Source organism: Ischnura elegans, chromosome X, assembly GCF_921293095.1.
Source record: "Ischnura elegans chromosome X, ioIscEleg1.1, whole genome shotgun sequence".
In the NCBI taxonomy this organism is placed as follows: Eukaryota; Metazoa; Arthropoda; class Insecta; order Odonata; family Coenagrionidae; genus Ischnura; species Ischnura elegans.
Window position 1 is genome coordinate 34,050,086 of NC_060259.1, and position 19,054 is coordinate 34,069,139.

At 39.9% G+C, this 19,054-nt stretch overlaps 1 long non-coding RNA gene across 1 annotated transcript; it reads right to left on the minus strand.

The window, feature by feature from the left end:
* Nucleotides 1–957: 957 nt before the first annotated feature.
* On the minus strand, nucleotides 958–16,537 carry LOC124171825. Its single transcript, XR_006867977.1, has 2 exons — nucleotides 16,402–16,537; nucleotides 958–1,224 (listed from the first exon to the last, which is right to left on the minus strand). It is a non-coding gene; the product is annotated as an uncharacterized LOC124171825 (long non-coding RNA).
* Nucleotides 16,538–19,054: the final 2,517 nt, after the last annotated feature.

Sequence of the window (19,054 nt, forward strand, 5' to 3'; positions counted from 1 at the left end):
CCATGAGAATTTGGAAACAATGAATAAAGTTGACACTAACACTCACTGAAGAAGAATACAGTCTTCTCAAGTGGAGCAACAGAACAGAAGGACGTTGTTTATTTGAGTGATGCCAAGCAGTGCAGTGATTATTCATATATGTATTACATTAACTTGTCAACTTATGTTGCAAATAAAATCCATTGCACTACAAGGAGTGGGCTTCCCAGGGCATCCTGGCAGTGGGATTTGAAATTGTTTCTAAAATATTTGTTGGTGCTTAATATTGAGTTTTATTCAGTTAATTTGTTAGCACAGTACGGGTATGATTATATGGGCTAATGATATGGAGATAGGGCACAAAAAGTCATAGCTACACTTTCACTTTAATGTCTCGTAATGTTTATAATTTACGTAAAACAAACAATATATTATTATATATGCAGTTATTCTGTTAATTTAAAGTGCTTCCCCAACTCATTTGGACCTATCGCGATCTTTTTAGCAGCGATAACATGGTTGTTCTCGTATTAATAATGCTCCATGCAAAGCCTTGTTTTGAAAACCACTCACCCTTCATTATGTGATTACTGATAAAGGAAAGTGGTTTGCACGAATGCTTCAAAACCACTGCTCTACGTCGGAAACTACACTGTCACGCACAATGCCACATAGCCGCGTCTCGTCAAGCCCATTTTATGAAGGGGATTCAAACGGAAATAATGAGCTCAGTATATCCCTAGCATAAATGCAATAATTCCGATGATTTTGCGTTTGCTATCTTTGTTGCGAAAGCGATTATTAGCGATCATAAGTGCTATGAATGCAGGTAGGTAGGCCATAGGGCCAGGGCTTTCCTAGGAATTAAGTGAAAATGGTTCTAAGGGTAAATACTGGTAATTGCTTACCACACTCAGCAAATGTGATTCCTAATAACAGGTAGGTGGATTCAGATGCAAATAATCTCATGAAAAACTGCAACGTCCATTTGGAAGTAAAGAAGTCAATTTAACGTATTAAGCATCAGGCGATGATTTCAAGAATTTTGGTGCATACGAGGCAATGCTAAGTTAAGATGGACTATTCTGCCATTCAGTTAGCAATTCAAGTTAAAATGAAATATAAACATATTTGTGAACTTTTTCAAAACCTGTTAGTTGCGAATCACTTTTTCGTTGGAGATGCCATCTGGGTTCTGCTCCGTGGACGTGTTTTGGAATAACCACTCAATCAAGGAAGTAATCTCTGAAAAGAGAAAAAAGTATTAGTCAATATTGACAATGGGATAAAAGGTATCACAGTGGTCATTAAAACTGTATTCTTAAACAATTTTTTTGCTATAAGATATGAAGATAAAAATTGTAAAGGAAAGACAACTTCCTGGGGCTGTAAAATGACGTTTAGCAAATATTTTGCTACCAGATAATGCATAGATGCCTACACAGTGGCGGTTTTATAACCAAAGCAAACATTCAGTAGCAGATACAAAAAAAACAAGAGGGGCACAAAACATATCTTGAGCTACCTTTACTTTTATCATAATGGAAAATAAATCAAGTCACTTGCAAAGTTTAATAGAGTTTCATAAAAAACTGATTTAACTGATATGCATGCATTTTTCCTCTCATGATATGAAAATGTTACAATTCTGGTTCTGCTACCATTTTCCTTTAGTAGCCCTCGTAAAGAAAAGACATCCAAAGTACTAGAATCAATTCATTCTGACTTGTGTGAACCAATGGAGCTCCTTTCAATTCACAGTGATAGGCATTTTTTAACATTTATCCATGAGGGTCAAGAATGAGACCAACAAAAAAAGTGTTTGCATACAGACAATGGGTCTGGGGTTGATTTGAGTCACCTGAAGGTATTTGGATGTGTAGCATATGAGCATGTTCCAAAATACATAAGGAAGAAATTTGATCCAATCTCAAGAAGACATTGATTTTTAGGATATTGTAAAGGCTGTACAAGGCACTGGAGAGATGTGTGCAGGTTTCATGCATTCAGATGCGACATCTGTAGGAAAGTCGGGCAATTAAAGGCAACGTGCAATGAAGGTAATGTAAAATTTTGTGATGTGTTTGATGCAAATGATGGGAAAATCCCGGTTTATGAACTTCCTTGTGTCAGGGATGTAAGTGAGGGCTGTTGTCAGGGAGGTAAGAGGGAACCAAGAAGCAATGATAATGTAAATAAAAATTATGTTATTAAGAAAGATTGGGATTTGTCTCTATTCAATTTAAGATCCTCCATGAAGGAAGTAAATGGGAAGAAATGCTGTGGTTTGCCAGGGTATTGGTTGATGCTCGGGTGGTAAAAATGGAAATTGATACTGGATGGGCTATATCGGTCATCTCGGTGAAATATTATAGAGCAAACTATACATACCTCAAATTGAAGGCCACATCGGTGAGGTTACGGTCCTAATTGAACACCCTGATTAAACCCTTGGGAACTATAATTGTTTCTGTGACATATAAGGGGCACACTGACAGGCTAAGTTTGTTTGTTGTGACCAATGGAGACCTCAACTTCTTGGGAGGGACTGGTTCCGGGCTTTGAAATTTCCCTCACCAGTGCGCAAGATTAATATGTAAGGCGGAATAAACATTCAGGGAATATGGGATCATTTCAGGGAGTTATGGGATGGCACTTTAGGGTTATTCAAGGGTAGTGAAGCCACACTCCATCTCAAACCATGGTATGAGCCTGTAATTTGCTCCCCCTTAGCATTAGCTTTCGCCTTGCGGGATAAGGTTGATAGAGAGTTGGATCATCTTCTGGAATTAGGGACACTGTATCCAGTTGATTTCAATGACTGGACAACACCCATTGCTCCAATTGTGAAGGGGGATGGCAATATGCATTCATATTTGAGGATATTTCAAAATAACTGCAAATCCTCAATTATTGGTTGAAAGATATCCACTCCCTTGAGTGGAAGAGCTCTTCTAGAAGCTGCAAGGGGGCCAAATGTTTTCCACAATTGATGTCACAGGCATTCCAGCAAATGGTTTTAGCAAAAGAAGCACAGAGACCTTGCACAATAAACGCTCACAGAGGGCTTTTCAGGTACGCTCGTTTGCCATTTGGATTCTCCTCAGCTCCAGCAATTTTTCAGATAATGATGGACCAAATGTTATTAGGATTGACAGGAGTCGCATATTTCCAACACGATACCATTGTAACAAGGATAAATGAGGGGGAGCATGTTAAGAATTTACAGGCAATCTTGGAAAGGTTACAAAGATTTGGGTTTAATATTAATTCAAAAAAGTGCAACTTATTATGTGCATCAGTGGAATTCTTGGGCCATAAAATATACAAGCAGGGTTTGCATGTGACTGCAGGAAAAATTAATGCTATTGTTAAGTCACCCCCACCACATGATGCATCCCAGTTTCGAGCCTTTTTGGGTATGTTGGAATATTATTGCTCCATTGCATGATTTACTAAAAAATAGATGTAAAATGGTATTGGAATGGTAAAAGTGAGGATGCCTTTAGATTGGTTACGTCAGCAATTACATCACGGCAAGTACTAGCCCACTATGATCCATTGTTGCCTGTCATATTAGAGTGAGATGCATCTCCCTATGGGTTGGGTGGCATTTTATGACATTAGCATCCCTACGGTTGAGACCTATTGCATTTGCTTCCTGCTCATTAACAAAAGCTGAGAGAAATTATTTTCAACTAGATCAAGAGGCTTTAGCGATTGTATATGGGGTCAAAAGATTCAGTCATTACCTCTATGGGAGGCACTTTGTTCGGATTACTGACCATAAGCCACTACTCCACATTTTGGGGGAAAATAAGGGTTTACCCCAAATGGCAGTGAGTCGCTGTGATTCTTCAAGGGTACAATTACAAGCTGGAGTGTGTGAAGGCAGAAAAGAATAAAGTGGCAAATGGGTTGTCTAGACTTCCTTTAGATTATGAAGGGGATAAAATAGAGGAAATTTCATACCTGGACTTGGGAGAAAAGGAGTTTCTTCCTGTAACCTTAAAAGAAATTTCCGTACACTCGAGACCGGATAAACTTTTGGGAAAAGTAATTGATTTTTGCATGTTAGGGTGGCCAAGCATAGTGACTGATGAGCTAAAACCATTTTTTCAAAGGCAAACAGAGCTGACACTTGAACAAGGGTGTCTAATGTGGGGAAATAGAGTTGTGATTCCCAAGAAGTTACAGAGGGATTTACTCAAGGAGCTGCACGCGAGTCGCATGGGCAAAGTAAAAATCAAGTCCCTGTTCTATTGCAGGAAAACACAAGAGTCCATTAGGAAATAAACTTTTAATTCTGGGCTATGCACGATACAACGCATGGCGTAGTCCCGCCAACAACTGCCGGGCGTGCCCCGTCCTCACATGTCTTATCCTTGGGACAGGGCTACCACCCTGGATACAACAACTCCCCTCCACTAAAATAACCCTTTACAAACATGAAAATTAAATACATGAAAACATAAGATACATTACATAAGAAAATCATTCAAATATTTTGGTGGCTGCCTTTTTCGTGATGGGCGACTCAAGGGAGTAGAACAAGGCTTAGCCAATACAGGGCTTCTAGGCAAGGGTTCATGAGTATTCTCATGGGTAGCAGATCCTGGACTGTCTGACTCGGAAATATCATTTTGGGGAAGTGGGATTTTAGCAACCTCCTCGGTATTGACATTAGCAGGTGGGGTAAACTCATTTCTCTTATCTTCACAGGACACAATTCTTGGACGAAGGAATTGAAGGGAGACATTTTTTTTTAGTTTCCCATCACACAAGACATCAAAGGACTTGGCACTCACTTGCTTTACTATTGTCGCAGGTTTCCATTGTTTTACATTGTGTTTAACACCCTGTGTCCACACCGTATCACCCTCTTTCAATTCCGGTAATTTAGTGCTATGTTTGGAGGCCACCTTCTCATTACAGGAAGTCACCCGGTCTTCCACAATGCTCATTGGATTTAATAGGGACAACTTTGTTCTAAGCTTCCTCCCCAGGAATAACTCTGCAGGTTCTATCTTAGTTACAGTGTGTGGCGTCGTACGATAAGCCATTAGGAATTTGTTAATCCTACGCTGCAAGGACAATACTTCACATGATTTATCAAGCACCGATTTCTTTAGAGCCTGTTTTACATGCTGCACAGTTTTCTCTGCCTGACCATTTGCTCTTGGTAAGTATGGGGGAGAAAACAGATGTTTGGCACCCATACTAGTAAGAAACTCACTAATTTCTTGGGACTGAAAAGGTGGGCCATTATCGGAGACAAACACTTTAAACAACCCATATGCAGCTGTCATGGACTCAAGTTTTTCAATTACTGCAGAAGAACTTGTTTCCTTCATAATTGCAACAATTGGCCACTTAGAATAAGCATCTACCACAATAAGCAATGTCTTATTTTCTACATAACAAAAGTCGGCATGAACTCTCTCCCACTTAGATTTTGGCCATGCCCAAGGAGAAAATGGTATTTGAGGAAGTGAGTTTTGGACCTGTTGACATGGCTCACAAGAAGCTACCATAATTTCAATGTCCTGGTCAAGAGTGGGCCAATAGACATAACCACGAGCAAGTGCTTTCATTTTACTCATTCCTGGGTGTTGATCATGCAACAAATTTAAGACATCACGTTGTAGAGCTTTTGGGATACAAACTTTCGAACCATAGGTGACACACTGGTTATTAATAGAGAGTTCTAACTGTCTCTTAAAGTAAGGTTGTAACCGCAGATCATCACATTTAGAGGGCCAGCCACGCTGGATGTACATCCGTACTTTTAATAAATCAGGATCTTTTTCTGTGGCTAGCACAATCGACTGGGCATTCAAAGGTACACCTAATGTCTTAACTAAACATATTACATTTTCAGGAGACTCCACTGGTGTATCATCTGCCAATGGAAGTCTGCTTAAAACATCAGCATGAGGGATATTTATCCCTTTTTTATACACAATCTTAAATCTGTAGCCATGCAGTAATACTGCCCAACGCTGAAGACGTGCAGCAGCGAGGGGCTTGACACCAGTCTTTGACCCAAAAATTATTGTGAGAGAACTGTGGTCAGTAACCAGTTCAAATTCTCTCCCCCAAAGAAATTTGTTAAAATGGGTGACACCAAAAATTACTGCTGCAGCCTCTCTCTCCACTTGAGCATAATTGCGTTCGGTGGAGGTAAAAGTTTTTGAGGCAAAGCCCACTGGGCGCTCTTCCCCTGAAGGGAGAATGTGAGATAGAACTGCCCCAGCCCCAACTTGAGAGGCATCACAAGTTAGTCTAATAGGTAACTTAAGGGAATAAGGAATAAGTACCTGGCTACTACTAAGGGCTGTCTTACATTTTGCAAAGGCTTCCTTTTGTTCTTTACCCCAAGACCAAGGGAAATCTTTCTTCAATAGTTTATTTAAGGGTTCCATAAAAGTAGATGCATCTGGGAGGAATTTATAATAGAATTTGACAGCTCCTAGGAAACTACTCAACTCAGACACATTTGAAGGCGCACCCATATTCACAATAGCCTTAACCTTAGATTCTTCAACATGTAACCCATGAGAATCTAGCACATGACCTAAAAATATGACTCTGTTAACAAAAAATTCACACTTAGGTACGTTAATGACAATGTTATGTTGGGCCAATCGCCCTAATACCTGTTTTAAAACAGAGGAACAGTCACACCAATTTTCAGCATAAATAAGAATATCATCAAGATACACAAATAAGTTAGGAATACCCTGTAAGATTTTTTCAACGGTTTGCTGGAAAATAGCGGGCGCAGAAGCTATCCCATACAGCATTCTCTTTACTTTAAAACAACCTACATGGGTGCTCAAAGTTAATATAGATTGTGATTCTTTACCAACGGCTAACTGTAGATATGCCTGAGAAAGATCAATTTTACAGAAACACTCACCTTTTAGTAAAGACAAATCGTCTATCAGTGGTAGTGGGTAATGATCCATACTCAGACAACGGTTTACTGAACAACTGTAATCCCCACAGATTCTCACCTCGCCATTGGATTTCGGGACCACTACAATTGGAGTACCCCACTGTGTGTTGGTCGTGGGCTCCAAAATCCCTTGTTCAACCATTTTTTCCAACTCTTTTCTTACCTTGTCTCGCAATGGAATAGGCACTTGTCTATGAGATACAAAAACTGGTACAGAATCTGGTTTCAATACAATCTGGGCGACATAACCCTTGATTAGCCCAGGCTTTCCAGAGAATACAGAAGGGAACTCTTTCTTAAGATCCTCTAACACAGTTTTACCATTGGCAACCACATTTACAGCTTTCTTTGGAAAAAGACTGTACCAATTTATAGGAAGCACTTCTAGCCACGGAAGACCCATCAAGCAATGAAACTTCCCTTTGTGCACAACCAGAGGTAACACATATTCAATTCCTTCAAACATAACATTAACCTGACATTCGCCGAGTAATGATAAGGGGGCACTGGAACAATTGTATAACCTAGAGGTGGGCGTCAACTTCAAGTGGCTTAAATGTTTCTTATAAATATCTTCTCCTACACAGGATGCATCTGCGGCCGAATCTATTTGCATAGTTACAGGTGCACCATTAATCTGAACAGTCAACGTGCGCCGATTTCGTTGGGTTCCCTGCACTTGATGCAACTGCAACAACCCCACATACCTGTGGCAGTCTTCGTCACTAGATTCCTCTGGTGTCTGTTCTAGCACGGATTTTACCATCTTTTTCATTTTGAACTTATCTTTACTCTTTTGACGGCAGAATTTCACTGAATGCCCGTCCTTGCCACAATGGGTACACTTCAAAGGCTTGTCACATGAGTTAGCATAGTGAGGCCCTCCACAATTAAAACATTTCACAATGTTCTTTGGTGATAATGGCTTACAGTGAGGTTGAGATCTCTTATTAATTACCGAAACTGAGGCAGGACTATCCCCAGTGCTTTTGGCGTATTCCGCAGATCCTTCCATATAGCACGCTTTGGCCACGAATCTCTTAAAAGGAACATTTTCGCCAGCCAATTTAGTGGTTATTTCTTCACTATTAAGACCATACAGAAATTGGTCAATTAATCTATCTTCCATACTGTTCCCAAAATCACAGGTGGCAGCCAACTTCTTTAACGCCAGGGCATACTCCGAAAAACTTTCATTGGGTTCTCGAACACGACGTTGAAAGATCAGCCTCTCAGCACGAAAGAAGCGCACCGGTGTAAATATGGTCTTAAGCTCCTCCACTAATTGTTCGTAAGTCAGCTGGTCCGGTGTGAGAGGGTGAAGATTCACAGCTAGCTTCTCCAATGCTGCCCCTCCTATGTGACCAATTAAGAAATCCTTCTTGCCGAGATCCTCAACAGGAGGACGTAATGTCCTCATATAGCTGTTTAGGCGCAGAAGGTAGGTCGAGATGCTCTCGACACTTTGATCAAAAACTCCTATACTCATATTTAGGCAATAGGTCCGTGAAGATACAGAATGGCACGTACCACAGGCGCGGTCGACCGATCAGTTTTTTTTTTCCCGAAACTCACGTAAAGCCTCAACCACACGACACATAACCCACGACAGTATCGGACTCCAAATATCCCGTCCTCGTCGCCAAATTGTTCTATTGCAGGAAAACACAAGAGTCCATTAGGAAATAAACTTTTAATTCTGGGCTATGCACGATACAACGCATGGCGTAGTCCCGCCAACAACTGCCGGGCGTGCCCCGTCCTCACATGTCTTATCCTTGGGACAGGGCTACCACCCTGGATACAACAGTCCCTTGCCAGGTGCTATATCTGGTGGCCGAATATAGATAAAGATTAAGAGGAATTAGCCTGTGCATGTGAAGTATGCCTCACAAACAAGCCATCACCATGCACGGCTCCAGCGAAGTGTTGGAAATGGCCAGACAGACCGTGGGAAAGACTACGCATTGACTCGGCTGGCCCCTTTTTGCAAAAAATGTTTGTAATAGTAGTGAGTAGTATGTTCTAAGTGAAGGGCAAAAAGGGATGACTAAAAGGTACCCTCAGGGGAAAATGGTGAGGATGACAGGGGTGGTGAAGGAAGTGTTGAGGTCTAGACTGTATACGGTTTTAACCAATGAAGGTGCTGTCATCCATACCCATACAAAAAAATCTGTGCTGCGACTGCACTAAATCTGCACTGTAACTGGACTAAACTCTGTGTTTAGCACAGTCACAGTACACTTTTCTGTACTAGACTGTACTATGGCAGCTAGAATTTGAGAAGAACTGTACTGTAACAGTGCTGGATCACTGTGCTTGAACTGTGCTAGAGCTCAGACTGCACTTTGACTGGGCTGGGTAGCATGACTGGAGCTGTACTATGGCTCAAACTGGACTGTGACTGGGTTGGGTAACTGGACTGGAACTGTACTATAGCTCAAACTGGACTGTGACAGGGCTAGAAAACATGACTGGAAGTGTACTGTGGCTAAAAGTGGACTGTGACTGGGCTGGGTAACATGACTGGATCTGTACTATGGCTCAAACCACTGCGACAGGGCTGGACTTAAACTAGTCATTGACAGGAGAAAGTATTTCCTATATTATTTCATATTACGATCAACTATCATTTCCATGAGAATATGAATGCGTAAATTATATAAAAATTTATGCTGACATTACAGCGGCAATGCATAGCTCCAGCATGCTTATTATTTTGGTAAAGTATGGTCAAAAGAACAACTTCCGCCGATACTCAGCCATCTTTGTTAGAGCATTGGTGTTGAACCGGTTGTAACATTACTTGTTTACGTGCTCTGAATTCTACGATGTACGATGGATACGTCGATGTAAGATCGACGCTAAGAACATGAAGAAGTGAACTTTACTTCAATTACATCAAAATTAGCTACTTAGCCGGGAATTTTTCTTGCGGGTGAAGTGATATCGTCGATTTTGCTGAAATCCGTGTGGTTCGCGATGAATCAACTTTCCACGATTGATTTCGACGACTCGCAATCTACTCCTTGCGAAGCACGAGAGAGTTGAAAAAAGACATATCTTTATTTATACTCTGCTGCTGGAGGTAAGTACTCAACTTCTCTAAAATGAAATTCAGACAAACTTAAACAGTCAAATTTTGAAGTAACACTTTATTAGATATCAGTATGTAATGTTTTTTCCTTTTAATTTCAGGAAGGAAGCCAAAGAGGCAAATGAATTGAGCGGCCATGCCTTAACAAGACTTTCATTTTTATGTTTATAATCATGAGTATATTTGTATTTAATAAATTTCTTTTATTTTCATATCTTATTGTCATTTATTGTGCTCCACGGCGTTAGTACTGAAACTTCATCAACAAAAACTATCGAGGTGGGCATATTTGTGGCAACTAGACAAATAGCACTGAAGTAAATTGTGGTGGTTTTTATGTGGAGTGCCCGTTGATGTGCAGAATAGGATTTGTCAATTTTTCTCATAGAACCTAAGGGCTTCGATAGCAATATTTTTAGTACCATAAACTTTGTTCATATTAAGGAAGTGGAACGTAACAAATTCAGTGAGTGTCTGTTAGGAATATGGTTTATCTTTCCTTAGACTAGTCAACATTCGAATGAGTGTAGTCGTTTTGGCCACTGTTATCTCTTTGCGGTTTTCTGATTGGATCAGGCAACCAATCTTCAAACACCTAAAAAGGGAACTACATATATATCTCTGCTAATTGTCCTATCTTGATTTAATTCTGCTTCCTGTTTTCAATAAGATATATAGGGAATGCAATAGCCACATCAAGACTCAATTATTGATTCATGGACAGTGTATTACAGTAAAAACTGTGCTATGGCAGCTGCACTGTGGCTGTGCTATGGCAACTGCACTATGACTGTGCTAAGGCAACTGTACTCTGACTGTGCTATGGCAACTCCACTGTGACTGTGCTATGACAACTCCACTGTGACTGTGCTATGGCAACTGCACTCTGACCGTGCTATAACTGTACTGCGATGTTTCAATTCAAGTGCAGTTTAAGTAGAGTCACAGTACAGCCCTTTTAGCACAGTTACAGTGCAGCTTTAGTACAGCCACAGCACAGATTTTTTTGTATGGGTAGGCACAATGATCCACTATGGCAAAGGGGGGACCAGTGTAAAGGAAAGAACACGCTCAAACAAGATGGGCTGGCTGGAACTGAAAAAGCATTTGCGCCTGAGAGAACTGGACGTGAAGAGTTAGTGCCACAGGTTGCTGAATGTGACGAGGATGAGGCACCTAGGTTATGGGAACCTTTAGCTCACCGAGAGCAACCTCCAGAAGTGGAACCACCTAGAGTAGAAGTCGGCAGATGATACCCTCAGAGAATTTGTGAACATAGGACAATATTGGACTTGTGATGTGATAAGGAAACTGTGATGGTGTATGTGTTGTAATGTATGATCTGCTGGGGATGTGATAAAAATGTATTGTATGGTGTGGGTGAAGAGGGGGATGCTTACCACATCATATGGTGCCTAAGTCAGTGTTGCAGTTCGTAGATCCATATTGTAAATTTTTTTACCAGCGAGGGTCATAATGGGTGTCAAAGGTCACAGATTTGGTTTTTGAAATAATAGGAAAACTAATTTCCCCAACCAAAGGTTTTGAAGGGTGACTAAGTGAGTGCCATAGTACACATATCCACTGTCTTTTCCAGCAAGCCTCCCTTACCCTCTTAGTTTCACGCCGTTGTTGATTATTTATTTCCCTAGACATCCTTTTGCCCGACACTGTGTCCACATTTTTCCACTACATCTCTCTTCAAAGAGGGTCCTAAGGAGGCCTAAGCCACGTAGGACTTTCTTGATAACTTTGCTGAAATCCCATTGGCTTTAAAGATTAACAAGCTAATAGCAAAACCCATTTATGCCGCTTTTCATTTAAGTATTAGACCTCTTATGGTAACGCTCAAGTTAAGGGTTGCAAGTTTTTCCCATGAAAGTCCTAAAAATATGTTAAATAAGAAGTTAAGAAAAAGTCTCAGTTTGACTGTAAAGACCACTATTCCCCATGCCTGTCCCTCGTCCTGCAAACATTACCGGGAGCAAATTTATCAGGACCTCACTTCGCATTCAAACTTGCAAATTGGTTGGGTATGTGTCTGCTTTGATGAGATTTTTGAACACCCAACAGTCTCATCAAAGCAGAGAAATGCATGCAGTTGTGGCTTCTTCTTGGCATTTCCATTAAGATGCATTTGCCGCTGAGCACTATTGTCCACGCAGCGTGTACTGGACAGTTCCAGGTGTGCGTTATAAAAAAATTTAAATATTCTAAACTTGAAGCACTAGAAAGTGTAATGGTGCAGCTTCGGGAAGAAAAGCATGGCAATCAAAACCATTCCTGCAATTGGATGGTTGACTAATAGCACAATGAAAACTCCAAGTTCACATTTCAGTTAAAAATCCTATTAATATTGTCATTTTATGATATTTCTCTTTAATGGTTAAATGTTTATCACATTGCATGATACAATCAAAATAAAAGCTGGATTTATCCATTTCTTTTATATTTTACCTTATGGTTTCGGACATAGCCAATATCTTTTTAAACGGAGTTTTGTCTTTCACTTTGAGCGGCAAATCAAAAGAATGTTTAGAGAAATAAATGATCAACCGCAGCGTGAAACTTAGAGGGCATGGAAGGCCTGTCGGAAAAGACTGCGAGGAAATGGAAAAACTTTGGAAGGAAGAGGGGGTAAGCGCATTGCATATTTTCTCTATGACCTTTGACCCCCATTATGCCTTTCGAAGATCAAATAAATCTGTTATTCGGAACTATGAACTGCCTAACCGACTATGGCACCCTTCAAAACCTATGGTTTGACACATTGGTTGTCATGATGGCCCGACGTTTAACTTTATGACCTTTGACCCCCATTGTGACCCTCGGAGGTCAAAAAACCAACAATACGGACCTATGAACTGCCTAACCGACTATGGCACCCTTCAAAACCTATGGTTTGACAGATTGGTTGTCACGATGGCCCGACGTTTAACTCTATGACCTTTGACCCCCATTGTGACCCCCGGAGGTCAAAAAACCAACAATACGGATCTATGAACTGCCCAACCGACTTTGGCACCCTTCAAAACCTATGATTTGACACGTTGGTTGCCATGATGGCCCGATCGGGCCATCATGGCAAACGTCGACGTTTAACTCTATGACCTTTGACCCCCATAGTGGCCCTCGGAGGTCAATTAGTGAATAATACGGGTATTTGGACAATACCAATGACTTGGGCACCCTATAAAACCCATGGATCGAAACCTTTGTTGGTATGCCATTCTTTTTGTCACCCTTATGACCTTGACGGTGACCTTACTGGGTTAACGGTTGAATCTTCGTAAATAAAAGTGTTATTTTCGGGTTTCTCGGGTCCGAAACCCAAAGAATTGACTTCTTGGTCAATGAAATTCAGTCACTTTTCTATCTCGATTTTTTTAACATTGAAACCCCCGTAAGGCACATTCAAATTTTTGGTTTGGACCCAAATTGTGAGGCCAAAAGGTCAAAATTGTAAAATTTTGCATACACCTAACAAAACTTAGGACCTTTCCCCATAAATGTGCCAATATTCATGAACATTGCTCTATGGAAAGGTACTAAATTTACTAGACAAAAATGACACACGAGCCTTGGGACAGTCTGTACAAGAAGATGATCGCGGTGGAGGGAGAGATATGGTTGGGCATATCCCGAAAGGAAAATAAAGCGAATTTACATCTGATGAAAAATTCACGAATCATTTTGTAAGTGTTACCATTAGAATAACGACACAATCGTGACAATTTTCAAACATAATTTCCAAACTAAAACACAAAATTATTGATACAAACGACACTACGTTTACCGCGCGCGAAAATGTATCATTAACTGTGACCTTACTTAACGGTACAGCGATATTTGCTTTCTAGTTTCCCGTGAATAAAATTATCCAAAAATGAAAAATATCTGGGAACGCAAAAAATTTAACGCTATCAGAAGTTGACTGGCTTTCAAAATAAGATCTTGGAATGGATTTTTCTATGTATATAAAATCTGAAAAATATCAGTCTCAAAACTACTGGCCATTAACGCTAGCTTATCATATAATTATTCGACTTCCGCATGAATTCTCCGTTCCCAACGGCGTTGAGCATATCAATCTCATGAGAGTGTATTTCCATGAAAGCTTACCAAAACCACAATGATATCATAAAATAATTCAAAATGGCGTCTCTACCGCACCGACAGAAGAACCGATAAGACGCCATCATCCCATTATATAACCTTTCATCTCTAACCCTAAGCTTTCCTAATCACAATAATAATAACAGTAATATTAAATATGTCTCCCCTTGATCAGAAATAAAACCAAGCATATCATAGGAAAAGCCACAACACACTATGACACAAATTCACTATGGCATTAAAACGCGTGCTTCTGATACATGCCCATAAGCTTGACCAAAATTATTTTCAAGCTTACTAAGCATTTTAATAAAAATACCGCGATAGCAACAAACATGTTGTCTTCCGCCAGCAAGCACTTTACCCCGTGTTATTCGAGTTTCTTATCTCTGAAGTGTAGTTCGTTCACATTACATAGTTCGCTTCCATTCTCTAATTTCTACTCGGATAATGTTTGGTTCACAATCCTATGTATTCGAAGCACTCGAAATATATCGAATACCATTGAGGAAAAAAAGCATTATGACAAGTAACGGCACATGTTCATTAAACAGCGATGGAAAACGTAAAGATGGCCGCCGCCTCTTACAAAACATTTCACCAACACAGAAAAATACCAAAAAGAACAACGTACTCACCATAAATGAACCACACTTTCCTCAATGATGACTTCGACATGAAGAATCAACGATCATGACCTCACAGCATTCTGAGATTAAATTAATAAAAGTGCTGAAAAGAACGGCCAACAGCACCACGTTCCGGCAGACGTCTATCGAACATTCTCGTACCTGAATCCTCAGCGTACGGCCAATGAAACTCGCTCCCAACCTACCTATGCTAACGGGCGCCTCTCGGGGAGGAAGGAAGAATGTGGCGCACACCTAAAGTATAGTACATGAAGCGAAAAACGCATTGCTACCTAAGTAAAAAGACCGTAAGTGGGTAATGCGATTCGAAAGAGCGACAAGCTATGATGCGTGTATGATTTCGGAATGTGCACCGTGCAAATGTTTTCGTGTCAAAACTAGTTTGGGCTACCAGAGCCTACAAAGTTAATATCTGAAAACCGTATGCCTATTTCATCAAACACACGTTTCACAATTACCCGTTACTGAGAATCACACTTCTAACGAAACGATAGCGTTGTAAGGTTTCAAGGTAAAACCATCACTTTGCACTCAAGGGCAATAAAAATATCCAGATAACTGTGGTATTGATCACAAATGATTTCTCAACTAAAACTAAAATTTACAAAGACAAACGTCATTACGACACCCGCGTGGTAATATTTCATGTTATCAACACTGACCCTTATTCCACGTGAAGAAAAGAGTTCGTGCTAGTTTTCCGTGCATAAAATTATCCGCCTCCGAAAATAAAACCGTGACTGCTAAAACTTTTGCTCCGTCCAAAGTTTACTGGCTTCTAAAATTTGATTTAAGCCTGAGGTTTCCCTTCCGCAAACGAATTTTTTTAAACTGATTACCAAACCCACTGACCCTTTACGTTACCCTAACAAAATAATTATTGCGGTCTTCAAACAAATTTTGGTTTCCACTGGTGTTGAGGAAGGCAATCTCATGAATTACCAGGACCATTAAATTTCCTAAGAGCGTCTCAGAACAGCGTCTCTATCGCATCACAATATGTACCTACCCATAAGATCCTTATATCCCGCAATGGAACTTTTTTTCTCTGACCCAAAGCTTCCCTGGACATACTAATGATAATGGTAATATTAAACACGCCTCCGCTTGTTCGGAAATAATACTAAACATATCACAGGAAAAGCCGCAAAACACTACATATTCACTATGGCACTCAACCCCCATGATGTCCGCAAAACCTCCCTCGCGTGCTTCTGATCTTTGCCCATAAGCCTGACCAAAATAATTTTCAAGCTTACAAAGCATTTTAATAGAAATACACTGTGAGGATTAATCATTTCGTCTTCTGCAAGCAAGTACTTCACCCCGAGCCCTTCTAGTTTCTTATTTCTGAGGTGAAGTTTGTTCACATTAATTAGTTCCCTTGCAATCTCTAATTTCTGCCCGTAAACAGGTTGGTTCACAATCAAATGCATTCGAAGCACTCGGAATATATCGAATGCCATCAAGGAAAAACAGCAGTACGAAAAGTAAGGGCACATGTTCATTAAACAGCTTTGGAAAGCGTAAAGATGGCCGCCCCTCTTACAAAACTTTTCACCTACACAGAAGAACACCATTAAAAACAACGTACTCACCATAAATGAGCCACACTTTCCCCGATGATGACTTCAAATGATGAATCCGCTATCATAACGTCACAACTATCGAAGAATAAATTAATTAAAGTGTAGAAAACTACTTATAACATCACCACGTTCCGGCAGACGTCTACAATGGATTCTCGTAGCTGCATTTCCTACGTACGGAAAAAGAAACTCGCTCCCAACCTATCTGTGCGAATGGAGGCTCCCAGGGGGAGGGGGTGGGGGGAGGACAGACTTACCCCAAAATTATGTTTCATAAAATAAAAAATCCACTCTGACCAAAGTAAGGAGAATCTAAAGCTATGTAATATAATTATTATGTCAAAATAACTAACATAATAATAACACAATGAAAATAAAACAATAATGTAGGAATTCAGAACGGCAAGCTACGACGCTCTTATCTCCGAGCATTCAGAATATACATTAAGCTTGCCAGCAGATCTTATGGCGCAATCACTTAATTCGATGGTCCATTGGTTTTTTTTATGCACTTAAGGCGCTATCACATGTAACATCCTAGCTTCTCCGCAGTTCTTCGGGCGCGAAAAAAGCTATTCGGGCGCGAAATGGAAGTAGCTCACTAGCCAGCCTGGCCTCATGATCGCGCCAAAAAATCCGCTGGCCTGTTTTATTTTCATCCTTAGCAAACTTCTTAATTCTCGAAAGTAGTTAAACACCAAGGTGGGGTTGCCGAAATTTTTTATGTGATAATTCCTAATTAGATTTTGTAACAGCCAACTCTAAAAATTTTCCTCAACAATTTATGCTGGGGCATACTGGAGTTGCACTTTTGCTTCCAGCGGGCTTTTACTTCATGAATTTTTCTGCTTGGACATTTTTTTTGGTTATACCCTTGTAAAACGTTTAGCTTCACAGTGGTTTCTTTGGCGCGAAAATAGCTATTTTGGCGCGAAAAATAGGTAATTTTGGCACGAAAATGGAAGCGGCTCACGGGCCAGCCTGGTCTCATGGTCACGCCAAAAGATGCCCTTGATCAAGGTGACACAAACTCGTTTATCACCTTGGCCCTCGATACCTTCATTGCCGACGTAGCCATAATAGCTGTTTTGGTGTGAAAATAGCTCTAATACTAAACCTTTTATATATTCCTTTACCCTTGTATATCCTTTGATAAAATACATTGGAGTAATGCTTATCAGCCGTCTTAGAGATGTTTCCTCTTTCGTTATTAAAACTTCGGCTAAAGTTAAAACCATAGAGAAACATGGATAAAATTCACTTGACGCGGTATGGCGAGTGTCATAACCTCAAATATGCAGAATTGATAAATCCTCAGAGAGGCAAGATATGTCGAAGTAAGCCTTTAGTTTACAAATGTGTAATATAAATTTAAATTCATAATTCATGCATAGTATGTTGATTCATTCAAGCTAAATTTGTTCATTCTGTGGCTTTTAATGAGTGACTGGTTCCAAAAGCCTTTCTTAAAGGTTGTGTTGCTTATATTGACTCAAGTAACATAAGTAATTTAGTGAATTTGGATTGATCGTGGTGGATTTAGAGTAAAACCTAACAAATAGGTTATTTGCTATGTAAACTAGTTATAACTTTTATGTGATAAATCCACTGGCTTACATTTATTTATGTCTAAGCTTTGTAACAGCTTTAGTTCGGATAATGTTTTAGCTATGCATTATTTCTACATGCACTTTTCAATTTGGAACTGCTAAATAAGGAGACCTGTTTTGAAATAAACAATAAAATACAGGTTGTTTCTTGTAAATGGAAGTTAAATTAAACCTACCTGCAAAAATAAAGGCAATTCAAAAAATTACAAGAGCCTTCTGTAAAAATGGACGAGGAGTATAATTCACAGCAAGCAGTAGCCTTGAAAAAGGCATATTAAGTTTTTTGTAGGTGTGAGAATGACTCATCTAGGCTTAGTTATCATTTTTTACAGGATTGAGCAATTGATTTCAGCCAAGTGGGGACCCCTGTCACATCCCATCCATTGCTACCCATTGATCATCAGGGTTACTGGAGGAAATATTTAGTGCTTCGGCTCAATTGTGTTTTCTCATCAAATAATTCATCACCTGCTTGATATATGTATACAAGACTTAACATAAGACTAGGAAAAATTATTTATTTCAGTTGAGACCTTTGAAAGGTTGAGGAGATCAAATTCTATAATATGGCTGACACATGGGAAGAGTAAGGGCAGGGAACAGGCGTCAGCTCTCCAACCCATAAATAAGGAAAATAGAGGAAGAAACTAAATAGCATTGTCTGGATTAGTTCAAGGAACAAGGGCATGGCCACAGCATATAGTGAAACTCATTTGTATATGTTGCCATTATTCACATAAAATTGAAATATAACACATATTGGGGCGAATATAAGTTAGGAAACCACTAAGACGTCCTAAAAATGAGGACTCACATACATCCCTGCCTAATCTTCTGGTGTTATAGGAATAGCATTCATGAAATTGGAAAATAAAAATCATTAATGTCCTATACATTGTTCGCCATTAAGCTGTCTGGTTGAATATGACAGTTCCATTTTTTTCAACTGTTTTTTGAATAGAATTAGCCAGTGCTATAAAAAGTTTGCTTGTTTAGGAGGTTAAGTGGAAGTGGTTTTTTACACTCATTATGAATCTTGGCAATGACGATGA